The sequence below is a fragment of the Protobothrops mucrosquamatus genome, unplaced genomic scaffold, assembly GCF_001527695.2.
Source record: "Protobothrops mucrosquamatus isolate PMUCROS unplaced genomic scaffold, P.Mucros_1.0 scaffold154, whole genome shotgun sequence".
NCBI lineage: Eukaryota > Metazoa > Chordata > Lepidosauria > Squamata > Viperidae > Protobothrops > Protobothrops mucrosquamatus.
The window spans coordinates 833,317-844,460 of record NW_015386518.1 but is presented as its reverse complement, the minus strand read 5'-3'; positions in this window follow the sequence as shown (position 1 = coordinate 844,460).

The window sequence follows — 11,144 nt, the reverse complement described above, 5'->3', positions numbered from 1 at the left end:
GAATTCAAGAACCCCAATTCCTGCAGAGAAGGAATTAGAGAGAAGGAATGCTAACTTACCCGGTTCTTTGCAGTGCTCAGAAGAAGCGATGGAGTTGCAAACGAGAAGTTCACACTGGTGAAGATGCAGTGAAGGACTCCAGCTTTTATACCTTTCTGGAGGCAGGCAAATAGTTGGGAGACATGCCTTGTTCCTGGAGCTTTAATTAATCCATAACCAGCATTTATTTTCCAGTTATCTTTATTTTGACCTCTGGCAATTGAATAATTGTCTGTTAGAATTAATGAGTTGCTGATTTTTTTCCCTTCCCCTCTGTTTTTCTTTTATTTTCTTTTTTTTGTTAGCGTTGCGGATTTCAGTTCCACCCTCACATCCTTTTAACTTGGCTAGCACTTTGTTAATCTCTATCCATCCTTAAACTCAGAGGTTCTGTACCGAAAGATAAATATATCCCTGCCTTTGGCAAAGGATGTGAGTCAAACGGGTTATTCTGCCCATTATTTGTTGCATACCAAAACCACCGTCCACATCCCAGGTAGAGGTCAGTCAATTCTGGACGACAGCAAAAATGGGAGAAAAAAAAATGGACCTGCCCATTCTCTCTGTGGATGTCAACATCAAGGTTGCTCGAGGTGATCTAGATCAACTGTATTTGCAGAAATAAACAGGAGACCTTTTGTGCCAGGATATTACGTGTCCGTGATTACTGTCCAAGTAACTCACCTCTGTCTTTGGCGTAGGTTAGCAATTTAGGGAAGGTTTATCAATATCCTTTTTTTGCAGGATGAGTTTGTTGTCATGTTTTGAAGGAACCTGACCATCTGCACTGTGTGTGTGTTCCTCAATGTCTTAATGCTGTTAACAGAAGACCCGCTTAATAATCAGAATAGCTAGAAGGGACCTTGGAGGTCTTCTAGTCCAACCCCCTGCTCAAGCAGGAGACCCTATACCGTTTCAGACAAGTGACTGTCCAGTCTCTTCTTAAAAACCTCCAGTGATGGAGCACCCACAACTTCTGAAGGCCACTTCTATTCCACTGGTTAATTGTCCTTGATGTTAGGAAGTTTCTCCTTAATTCCAGGTTGCTTCTGTCCTTGATTAGTTTCCATCCATTGTTCCTTCTCTTTGGAAAATAAGTTGACCCCCTCCTCTTTGTGGCAGCCTCTCAAATACTGGAATACTGCTATCATGTCACCCTTAGTCCTTCTTTTCTGTAGACCAAGGATAATTTTTCCAAGGACAATTTTATAGTTGTTTTTGTTCAGTCGCTGAGTCCCGCCTGACTCTTCACAACCCCATGGACCACAACACGCCAGGTCCTCCTACCCTCCACTCTCTCTCTGAGTCTGCCCAAATTCAGATTCATTGCCTCAATGACACCATCTGCCGTCCTCTTCCCCTTTGGCTTTCCATCTTTCCCAACATCAACGCCCTTTCCAAGGCATCCACATTTGGTGGTCAAAGTACTTCAGGATCTGTCCTTCCAAAGGACACTCAAGATTGACTTCCTTTAAGATGGACGGATTGGATCTCCTTGTAGTCCACGGGACTCTGAATAGTCTTCCCCAGCACCACAATTCGACAGCATCCAATTCTTCGATGCTCGGCCTTCCTTATTGGTCCAGCCCTCCCAGCCATACATTTATTCCTGGGAAGACCATAGCTTTGACGATACGTATCTTTCTGGATCAGAATCCAAGTCTTAGCTAGACAACCCATGGATTTGATATCCTCCTTTTCAAATGTCTACTTTTATCAACCAAATTTTAAGCACTTGACCTGAACTGGATTGAGATCATCACCCAGTTCTCTGCCTTTACTTTTTTGTTCTCCAAAAGAAACCCCACTTGTAGAAATGTAAGACTTCAGAGGAGAAATATTATCGGCAAGAAATAATCAAGGGACTCCTTAAATTTCATCGGATGAGTCTGGAAATTGGATTCAATTGAAATTCAGGGGCTTTTTTTTTGGAGACACTTCTATCCTGTATCCTGAAGTAGCTCCAGTGCCACCCAAATCTCATTGAAGATCTACGGAGTGTCTGGTACAAAACATTCTTCTTCTGGGGATTAGGGGATTAACAGATCTAAATGAAAATCTGACCAGACAGTTTGAGAACGCATCAAATATTAAAAGCTTGATTGGTCAACACCTTTCCGTGTGGTTTTTTTCCCCTGTCTCTCTCTGTCTTACGTTTGCTGAGTTGCTGGTTTCGGTCACCCGTCCTTTCCTGTTTACGAACACGAGAAAGCGGACCGAAGGTTAATAATAAATGCAGGGTGGAAGGAAGCCCAAAATATGTGAGCTTGTTACACGATTAACAAAAGAAAATTATTCAATTAGCAAAAAAGTTACTAATCGAGATAAAAATAACATGACAAGTCAAAATTAATTAAAACCTCGGGGTTATTATTCTGTTCTGGCCTGTCATTATCCAGCTACCGAATGTGTATAAAAGTGTCCGTTCGTTCTGCAGATCTCAACAGTTTCAGCTCCTCAGCAAAGCTTTGGGTTCGCCTTCTTCTACCTGGGTAAGTCCATGATTTTTCCTTCATCTGTTCCTAGCTTTGATGTTGTTGTCTTCTTCTTCTTTCGGTTTTCCACTTAGTTAGGAACCAGACTAGCTACTGTTTTATGGCTGGTTTTCAGAATGCGAGAAGGAAATCTTGCTTGTTTGATGGCCCTGATGATTGGACATGTCATCCCTCCATGCTACCTCTGTAGCAGCTTTTCAAGTCCAACAAATGGCCTTCATCCTTCTAAAATCCAAGTCTCTTGATTCTGGGTGGTGTCATCTTCAATATGTTGACTAAGAGTTTTGGAGGACCTAGATTTATTTCTGCTATGGAGTCTTATGTTGTATATAGTATGTTTTAAATGCGTGTTACGTATGTGTACCCTTGAGAGCAAGCAACTAAATTTCATTTTTAATGTGTGCCGTTGTGCCCACAGGAAAAAATGACAATCAAGGTTATCTAATCTAAAATAAAAAAATCTAATTTGGTGCTCCCTGAGACTGGTTATTTGCTTGTGTTTTCTACTCTGTTCTCCAGAGAACCAGAAGGTACATTTTGATTCCATCGTAGCAGAAACTAAATTTAGGACATCTTTAAAAACTAACCAGCTCATAAGCTGTTTTCACCTGCTCTTTTGTCACCATCCAGATAAATGTTCTACTGTACTCTGGGTTTGGTAAACCCAAGCACCCATTATTTGTAAAATTGCCATCCAAATTCTACGCAGATAGCAATTGTTTCAAGCGTGAATTTCGGGGCAGCAGATCTGAGATGTTTTGAGTTGTCTGAATCTCTAAAGGAAGACAGCAACCTGTCCCAAAGAGATATGGAGCCGAGTGAAAAAAGTTATAAAGATTTTTAACTGAGTGATGTTTTACAATAGAAATACATGCTAGGACCTGCAAGCTTGTGTTATTTTATATTTAGCCTTTCTAATCAAAAGCATTTAGTTGAAAGAAGCCCAAACTAAAAACTCCCTGAGTTTTCCTTCTGAGCAAACTTGTTCTCCAGCTAGATTGTTTTAAGCTCATCCGGTTATTTGAAATCAAATTTCCATTTGAGAAGCATAAAAATTCTCCCGTACAATTACCTTTCCAAATTTCCAGCACAACGATTTGTCAGATTTTTGGTAAGGATTTCCCAAACATCACCCAAACAAATAAATGGAGGTTAAAAATCCCTCCCTGAATAGGTTGGAAAGAATAGGTGAGTTTAAAAACAAGGTAAGAAAAGTAGGCACATGAGATCAAAGCAGATGTATCAAATCCTACAGTTAAAATTGGCATTTTTAAAAAGGGTTGATACAAAGTAGCAAAAGCCTATGAAATAGGACTTTAGATTTGAACATCCTCAAATTAAAAACAAAACAAAACAGATCATAATACACAGAATATAGTAATCATGGCAATAATTGCTTCTAGTTATTTCATGTAAGACTCATATTGGTCAAGACTTGCAAGATTTTGGCATAGAGTACCATCTAGTGGACAAGGATGATATTGCATTTCTTTTCCCTCCCTTTCAAAATAGTGTAATCAGCTCAATTTTAGAAAAAAGAATGAAATCAGTAAGCAGGTTAAACTGGTGCACAAATGCCTCCGCTGCTTAATTAGCAACCTTGGCTCATTTGCCTTGCTTGGAAGCCAAGTGCTGGAAGATAGGAAATTAAAAAAAACAACAACGAATAATTAATCCAGTCTGTTTACAGACATGACCTAAGGGGGCGCTAAGCTTCTGGAAACAAGTCAAAATAGTTCAACATATGAAAATAATTCAAAAAGAGCAGTGTTTTCCAAACTTGGCCACTTTAAGATGTGCAGACTTCAACTTCCACGATTGAGAATTGCTGGCTGGGGAATTCTGGGAGTTGAAGTCCCCGCATCTTAAAATGGCCACGTTTGAAAAACACAGATCTAGAGATTCTTCAAGAGTAGATCTTCCACATCTGGTCTGCACAGCCTGGACAGCCACTAGATGTCAGCCAAGAGATGCAAAGTGCTTTTAACCTTTGCCGCTCACTGAGATCTTCTGCCACCCAGATATAATAATCTGGTAATTTTTCTTTTAGTTTTATTAACGTAAGGTTAAAACGTTCGGTCTGTGAGTAATAACCCTTCCGTTTCAACGTCCGTTAATAAATTAGTAATCGACCATCAGAACTCTGTGTTGCTGCCTCGACGACTACGTGGAGTTGTCTGGAGTTTATTGCGGAAACCCACAACACAGATTTGTCGAGACCATAAATGCCACTCCACAGTGGAGCAGACTTTGTTTGTTTGGACACCTTGATTGCTCCTCCTGGAAACATCTGTCTGGCACAGCTTTGGGCAATCCGAGCTCATTAATTCCTTTTTTCTTAAAAATTATTTTTCACGGTTCTCCGAGAAGCAGGAATCTTTCTGGGTTGACATGTGTCCCTTTTCTCTCCTATTATACCAGCCTTAATCTGATGTCCAGCATGAGTGACTCAACCTCTTTGCTAATTGACGTGTTTTTCTTCATCCTCCCTAGGTTTGCTCCTGCCATCAAACATGTCTTGCTGCCCTCCAGTTTGCCTGCCTCCTTGCCCACCTCCTTGCCCACCCTCCTGTGCCATTCCTTCTTGTGCCTCTATTCCAAGGATCGGGCTCGGTTCCTGCGGGGGTGGCTCAGGACTCCTCGGTTATGGTGGCGGTGGTGCTGCTTCTGCCAGCAGTCTCGGTACTGTCCCAGGAGCCAACGTGGGCTGTGTTAGCCAGATCCCCTCTTCTGAAGTTGTGATCCAGCCACCACCAGTCGTGCTCATCCTTCCAGGGCCCGTCCTTGCCGCCAGCTGTGAGCCAGTTGCCGTGGGAGGTTACAGCCCCTGTGCCTCTGGTTCCGGAGGATATCTTGGCGGAGGTCTTGGAGCAATCTGCCGGCCAAGACGCCGATCCAGCATCTGTAAATACCCTTGCTAAATCGAAGCAGGGTGGGATTGTACAATCATGACACGGAAACGGAAAGGACTTATGGACAGCATCTTCAGAAAAAAACACTCAGGGTCCAACTGGGAAGGACTCTGAACCTCAAGTGGTTTTCTTTCTTACCTCTTGGAAAGGGAGGGTAATTTATTTTCTCTGACTCCTTCAAGCTTTTGTTAGCCAACCACCCCATGGTGTTCTTTTGTGTATCTGTTTGGTTTTGTTACGTTAAGTTATAACACTCCTCCCCACCCTCTTTTTAATAAACACTTTCAGCATTGCAGTTCCTGACTCTTGCATGGTTTTTGGTCTAAGACAGGATGTCCACTTGGGGTAGATTCTGCTTCGGTCTGCAAAACCATCCCTTAAAAGCAACCAGTGCATGGGTAATGGAGAAGGATTGAATTCCTGTGACGCGCTAAACCACAGCCTGTCCAACTGGATGTTAGTTTAGTGTAACCTCATGGGTGATTTCAGACAGCAGTATTTGGGTAGGGGTCTGGGTTTACATTTTCCTCTTTTGCAAAAAAGGGCAAAGGCCTGGAATGCCAGACTCACCTGCTACAGCAAGCTAGAAGTTGGACAAAGGCAGAAGAAGCATCAATCCCTCTTATATACAACATCGTTGGGTGTTTCTTTTTGCTGGAGGAGATGTCCTACATGCAGGATGCTGGAGACCTATGTTGTTATTATTCTTCCATCACTATCCCTTTGTCATCAGATTTGCATTCCATTCATTTTTGGGGAATATTAAAAGCTGGAATCAGGTTGCTTCTCCTAATTTCCCAAAGTGGAGTTAGGCTAAGTTACAGGTGTTAATTACTTGTCATGTAAATGGGTGGTGAACTTCCCATATGACCTCTGATGATCGCCATCCAGATTTAGACTCCTTTAGGGATTGTTCTCGGAGCAAAATTGAATCTGTTTCTTCTTTTTGGTGGCCCTTTTCCTTCACACACAGGTACATGGGTTAGAACGGAACAGAACAGAATGCATCGCTCCAGATTTGGAGCTGTATGTATAACTTTTTTTTGCTTTAAATTAAAAAAAAAGAAATGTATAGCATTTTGATGGAACCAAATAACAATCTAAAGTCATAGGGCATTTCTAAGGGGTAGAAAAATGACGATCCAAGCCATTGGCGAACTACTTCATTCTTCTTACTAAGCTCTGGAAATGGAGAGGGCCAATTATAAAGATGATTTGGCAAACCCTTGGCTGGTCCTTTGATGATGCTACAGAAATACATGGTGATTTTTTTTCTTCTAAGCTCTTAAATGGTAGCTATTTTCCTGGGTGATGGAAGTTGAATGCCGGTATTCCAATTTTGGAAAGGCAGGTGAAAAATTTAAAGGAGCAGGTGAATGGCGTGCTCCTTCCAATTAAAACCTGGCCTTCTTCTTAGGTAAGAAATGAAAGACTAAAGTGCAACGTAGCAAAATGACAGGTCTACTTCCTCTAAAGTTCACCAATAACCTCGGGTGAAGGTGCTCCCAGATGCTCACATCAGGGAGGGAAATTTGCACACTAAGACACCTGATCCAAGCACACTGGGATTGAAAATACAGTGGGGAGGGGATTCCTTCAGTCCAGCCAATTTAATCCAAGCATCTCATTTTCTTCTAATTACAATTTTGTCTAATGATGTAGAATCAAAAATGGGAGTTCCGCATTGGGTGGAAGAGCCAAAGAATTTTGAAGGGAACCCAAAATAAGTTTCAATCGGGGAACGAAGACCTTCATCCCCTTTGAATATTGAGAAAAACCTTAAATCTCCTTCAAGTTGAGTTTGACCCCTGAAGACTTCAAGTGGTTTTTTTTTTGCTGACAATGCTGAATGCCTTTGTGTTTGTCATCTTTTGGGACAACTAGTCCAATTTCTCCTCTTGAAAATTCCTATTAGTCTTCTGTGAAATGCCCAAAAATCTAATGCAACTTCCCTTTTTCGCTGACCTTTGTGCTCTTCTACAAAAAAAATAAATAAACCAACCAACCACTGAATCAGGGCAGAGTAGAGCTGGGCCCCCAAATTAATTTAATTTAGTTTCATGTAATTTTATTGATGATGACATTATCTATTCAATCGAGTCTGACTCTTGGCGATTCTATGGGCCAGGTTTCTCCACATCTTCTGATCTTGAACTACTTCTTTGAGTTGTTCTACGCTCTGGCTGGTGTCAACATTGATGGTGTTCAGCTACCTTGTCCTTTGAGGGCCTGGTCTCCTTTTACCGTTAACTCTTCCCAACATAATTGTGCTCTCCAGTGAATTCCCTTGCATGAGATGGACAAAGTAAATGAGAGGCAGTTTTGTCATTTTGGTTATTTTATTATATTCTACTTAATGTGCCTACTTCTTGGCATTTGAAAAACCTTCCACAAGCTTCTGGGGCCACCTTCAAGATGGTCAACCCAGGATTTTTAAAATTGTGGATACCTGAACTAGAAGATTTCTTCAAGGAAATGTACTATAATGTCCAACTCAACACGTGGCCTTCTCTTTAGGGTAACAAGAACCACTTTTTCTGCAGAAGCAAAAATTTATGAATTTGTGGAGGAGTGAACCTTACATCACTGTGATGGGCTAGAATTCTCCCTACATACCTCAAGTCTGAGGAGATTTGTCCGTCTTAATTTTTCATACACATTTCCATCAAACTCAACAAAACATGGGGGTTTAAAAAAAATAGTCCCAAGAAATGCATGCTCCTTCACCCCATAAAACCAAGATCTTTAATTCGAAGATTAAGAAGACGTCTAAAATCACTGTAGAACTAATCCGTTGTGGAAACTAGTCATCATTAATTTGTCCACCTGGACTAATCCTTGTCCTTAGACTTTAATATTCTCCAATGACAGGGAACATAATGTATAATAGTCACACTCAAACACCCCAGAATTAGCAGGGATACAATGACAACAAAGCAGAGGTGGCTGTCTAGAGCCCTTTCATTTCAGATGAGACATACATAATTGGTAGACTTTTCTAGTCAAGGTGCTTCTCAAGCTGCCCAAGAAGTTGTATAAAAGCTGCTGCATAGCTTCAGTCCTTCAGCAGCATTTCTCAGCGTCTCTTCACTTCTCTTCTCCAGCTCTCTTCGGTAAGTTGGATTTGACGTGCTATGAAATGCATCTGATAACTCTTGAGAAGTCGTTTTAGACTTCAGTCAACAGCCTAACCCCAGGAGTCGTGCTCCTCTTGGTTCAGTCATGAATGTTCTTGTTCATTTGTGCTTGATTTCCTTGCTTGCTTCCAGCAAATAGTCCACACTAGCAGGTTGGTGGCCTAAGAGAGCTTAAGTGTTGGACTCACTGCAGAAACTTAAGAAGTTATTCTTTGAGGGAAGTTGCTCCAATTTTTCAACTACCGGTAGGAGTGATTCTCCAGAATTGCTGTCTGGAATTTTCCAGGTCTACTTGGAGATGTAGAAGATTGAATAGCAACCAGAACAATGGAAGGCAGAAGTGGGCTTATATGAGACCAGTTTAGGAAGATTTTGATTTGGGGTTGGCTGATAATAGATCTATGAATCTACCGTATGAGTTTTGTTTTGTTTTGTTAGACTAGAACCCTGTTTATTTTGAACATATTGTAGACTTGCTTTTCAACTCACCTCTACTAGTAGCATGGATCCAATGTTGACATGTTGCCATTGACCAAGATGGCCAATTTATGAATGCAAGCGATGATCTTATATGCACCGAATATGCAGTTGGATATCTAACGCTGTTTGTATATTGGCTAGATTGACTATCTAGCACTGAAACAAAATTCAGGAGATCTCTTAGCAATGGACTTGGGAAGTTTACCTAATGGCAGCAAATGTTAGTTTTGGGGACAGTTAGATGCAAAACATCTACAAATATCATTCGTCCTGCCTTCCCTAACTCTTACGTCAAAAATATTCTAGTTCCATGAGGATAAGACACAGATTGAGAAGGAGAGGAGGCCTCTAAGCCTGCTTGGTCAGTGTTGGGAGGGGTGTTTAGAAATGGTATTTAAATTTTCTTTGGAAGAAGAGGAGTAAAGGTGGTGATTTGTAGCCATTTGCTTGTAATGCTCATGGTTTCTTATCCTTTCTGCCCACTGCAGGATACCCTTCACCTCCAACATGGTGTTCAGCTGTCACAGACCAACTTGTTTCAACCCATCTGGGCCTATCTTCCCAGTTGGGGGTGGCTCATCTTGCTGTGTCCCAGTCTGCCACCCTAGCTGTTGTGTTCCTTCTGGACCCCCCACTGTGTGTGTGCAACCCCCTCAGCCTTCCTGTGTCCCAGTCTGCGGATCTCCTTGTGGACCCCCCACTGTGTGTGTGCAACCCCCTCAGCCTTCCTGTGTCCCAGTCTGCAGATCTCCTTGTGGACCCCCCACTGTGTGTGTTCAACCGCTCCAGTCTTCCTGTATCCCAGTCTGTGCATCTCCTTGTGGACCCCCCACTGTGTGTGTTCAACCGCTCCAGTCTTCCTGTATCCCAGTCTGTGCATCTCCTTGTGGACCCCCCACTGTGTGTGTTCAACCGCTCCAGTCTTCCTGTGTCCCAATCTGTGCATCTCCTTGTGGCATCCCTTGTGGGCCACCCACAATGTGTATGCCGCCAAGGAGTAGCTTACCATCTTGTGTCTCTCCCTCTGGGCCTATCTTTCCTGTTAGCTCATCCGGTAGTATCTCCATTGCTCCCATGTGTGTCCAGCCATCTAGGCCAACCTGTGTGTCACCATCTGGTCCCATCTTCCCAGTCAGTGGTTCTCAGCCTTCCTGCATTCCTGCTTGTGTCGTTCCGGCCCACCCATGCAGCCCCTGCCATTTTTGGTTTTGAATAACCACGGCTCTCTAATATATGATCCACCTGGAATTGAAAATTATGGCACAGATTCATGACCAAGATTACGGCTTCTGGATTCTAAAATTCCACGAGCCTTCACAGTCCTTAAAAAACTTGATTTATGGAGTTGCTCCACATCTCTGCAAGTTAACCTGAGTGTAAAAAGGTTGAATTCAAACTCAGCTATTTTTGAATAGACTCCTTAGAGTCAATGGGAGCTGAGATGGGTCTAGTTTAAGTATGGTGAAGACTCAACCCAAGCTCCTTGTAACTGAGTTTCTGCTGTCTAAGTTCCAATAACTATATTCCCATGATAGTGGTAAATACTGTAGATTGTACAATGCAGCCAAACTTCTCATGAACATCTCTTGAAGAACCAAAGAAGATATCATAGAAGCATGATGGAAGATGTCTTCAGAGTGTCATCGTGAGAAAAGACATGGTGTTCTGTGTATCCAAAGAGGCCATCATCTCTCTGGGAATCCTAAGAACATCTGGTTGTCTTCTATAGGCTTTGTTTACTTTTTGGAACGACGGCACCTTAAAGACACTGGGATTAAACTGGGTCTCTAGTGGAATTCTCCGAAATCTTCAAGTTTGCATGCATATGCTTCTAGTTTGGGACTAACAAATGACCTTTGCTCTTTCTCATATGCACCGTCTCCGAATGTTCCCCATTCAGACAAGATGACTACCACACCACGCAATAGCTTAGGATAATGCTTTATAGTCTGTATTTTTTGTAACTCTGTCATGTTATGTTCTTCATGCATGTGATCTCTGTTCACTCCTTGCTTCACATTCAATAAAATTCCCTTTAGTGCACAAAAACATTTTCTGCTCTTCTGTTAATTTTTTGACAC